The sequence below is a fragment of the Mesoplodon densirostris genome, chromosome 11 (genome assembly GCF_025265405.1).
Source record: "Mesoplodon densirostris isolate mMesDen1 chromosome 11, mMesDen1 primary haplotype, whole genome shotgun sequence".
Classification (NCBI taxonomy): Eukaryota; Metazoa; Chordata; class Mammalia; order Artiodactyla; family Ziphiidae; genus Mesoplodon; species Mesoplodon densirostris.
The window spans coordinates 81,669,089-81,671,634 of NC_082671.1; the positions used below are offsets into that span (position 1 = coordinate 81,669,089).

Here is a 2,546-nt window from a genome sequence, read left to right on the forward strand (position 1 = left end):
TGTGAGGATTAAAGATGATACACAGAAAATGTTTAGTACAATTCTTGGCACATTTAGTAAGCAGTCAATGAATTTTCATTTAAAAAACATTTATTAAGCACTTACACAGTATCAGGAGATTAGGGAAATCTCATTAATTTATTAAGTATTAATAAGCATGGCAACTCTGCAATGGTGTCTTGAGAACATATAATTAGGGGAATCTATCGTAATCAGGAAAGTCTTCCCTGACGTGAGCTGAATGATGAGCAGGCATTAACTGAATGAAAAGGAAAGGAAGAGAGCATTTCCAGGCAAAGGATGCATCATAATCAAAAGCCATATACCTGAAGCAGAACAGAAAGAACAGAGTGACTAGGAGGAGGAAAGAATGCCAGAAGGCGCCGTGGAGATGAGGTCGCCAAAGTAATTAAGAGGGACCTAAACAGCCTGTTTAAGATTTTAGTTGAGCTTAAAAACAGTGAAGAGTTTTAAACATGGAGATAATGTGATTAGATCTACATTTTGAAAAAGTCACTCAGTCTGGTGTGGAAAACTACAGAGGGAGCCACAGTAAATGCAGGTAGACCCTAATTAGGAGACCATAAGTACTTCAAATGAGAAACGATGGTGGCTGGAACTAGAGTACTAGTAGGAAGACCAGGAGTATACAGACTCAAGAGATATTCAAAGAGGCAAAATCAAGAGACTTCAAGAGAGACTGATATGAAGCCTGAGAGACAGGAAGTTGTCAAATCTCTACTGCTATAGAAAGGGATGGATGATGAAGCTAGTCACTTGAGTCAAACACAGTAAGAGGACCTCTTTTTCTTGGGGGATAAGTCATGAATTTCAAACATGTGAGTATGAGTAGTTATTCCCAAGTATGGGGTTGATTTTTACAGAAATATTCCAGTGTACGTAAGTACAATGTGCTTCTATTTATTTTATTGGGTGTTTATGGATCTTAGAGACAAAAGGTTTCTGCATGTGTGTTAAGTGGATCTGAACAGAATGAAGGTCCTTCCTTTAGGTTCCGTTCCTTTAGAGTCCCCCAAAAGTGTCTTTTATGACTACAGTTTAATAGTGTCTCAAGAATTCTATTTATACACTCCGCTGATAAATTATTTTAAAACTTTTAAAAAATTAATATTTAAACCAAAAAATAAGAAGCCAAACGAAAAAAGGCCTGCAAAGTCCAAAAGGAAGCTTCAATCACCTGACTTTCAAGCTGTTACCAGAACATGACCGGTTTTACAGTGACAGTTTGGTCTGGAGCATTAACCTTAAACTATATTAATTTTCCAGAATAGAGAGGCTTGCGAATGCGACTTAGAAAACTTCTTACTCATAGAATCCAATTTGTAAAAAAAAAAGTCATACAGATGATTACTGACTTTGATCTACAAAAATACTAGTTTGCAACTTACAATTGTAAGTCACTACTGACATAGTGTTTTTAAGTCGCTTGAGTCTGGAGTCTCAGGAAGACTGTTATGGGAGTTGATGTAACAATACTGGTCCCCTTCGTAACTGATCATAGGTATGTATTCAGTCGGATCCCAAGTTTTTGCAAGCCTCATGGGTCTCAACCTTCTTCCATCCTTTCTCTCCCGCTTAGAAAAACAGGAGTGGAGGAACCTCGGAGCGGGTATTTAACAAAACACCTGCCCCACCCACCTCACAAACAATAACCTTCCATTCCAGAACTAAAGCTACTGTCAGAAAAGGACGCTGGGCGGTAGGGCCCTAGATGGTAACCCAGGTTATCAGAGGCGGACCTCAGAACCGAGGGGAGCTGTTTGTTCTCACCCAGTCCCAGAGAAGTGTCCAATTTCCCAAAAGGGAATCAAGATCTCCACCACGGAAACCCGAGCTCCCGAGCCGGAGCCGGGGGCTCTCCCTCCAGCAGATGGCTCCAGCCCGGGGTCTCCAGTCGCTTCCAGGCCTCTTCGGGAGACTCGGGCCTCCCAGATCCTCTCCCCGGAGCTCGCCGCTCCCCCAGCCCGGCTTCGCGCGGGCACCCACAGCCCCGCCAGCCCCGCCTGCAGCCGGCAGGCCCGTCACCAGGCAACAGTCGCCAGCCCCGGGGACCTTGGGAGGCCTACCCCGGGCGCGGGTCCTTCCCCATTCCTTCTCGCTGCCTGAGGAGCCCAAGCGAGAGCGCGGCCGTTGAAGGAGGTCGTTCCGTGCCCGTGAGGGGGTCACTCACCTCTTCCCCTTCTCCCCCGGGAGAGGCGGTACTGGGGCTCTTTTCTCCCGCCCCCCCCAAACGCCTCCTGGCTGCTCCTGCTCAGCACCGGTGCCTGACCACTGCCGCCGGCTTACTCCATAGCCTCTCACACTCGCGCGGCCTCAAAGGCTGGAACCGGAGGAGGGAAGGGGGAGGGGAGGGGAGGGACTGGGGAGGAAGAGTAAGGGAGGTGGAAGAAGACCGAAAGACCAGCCAGCCCGGGCATGACGTCACTTCCGGCTTGTTCGGAAGGGGCGGGTCCGGGACGTCTTTGGCCTCCGCCTCCCGAGAACAGGGTGGGGGCGGGGTTACGGCCCAGGGGAGGAGCCCGGCG

At 47.8% G+C, this 2,546-nt stretch overlaps 1 protein-coding gene across 2 annotated transcripts in view; it reads right to left on the reverse strand.

Moving 5' to 3' along the window:
• SCYL2 (SCY1 like pseudokinase 2) overlaps window positions 1-2,389 on the reverse strand; it is a 59,758-nt gene extending 57,369 nt beyond the window's left edge. Inside the window, exon 1 of one of the 2 annotated variants that reach the window (XM_060113249.1) lies at window positions 2,192-2,389. The gene's annotated coding sequence lies outside the window, so the exon portion shown is untranslated. Of the gene's footprint in view, window positions 1-2,087; window positions 2,170-2,191 lie in introns of those variants that run through there. The other variant, XM_060113250.1, reaches the window with a different exon arrangement.
• Window positions 2,390-2,546: the final 157 nt, after the last annotated feature.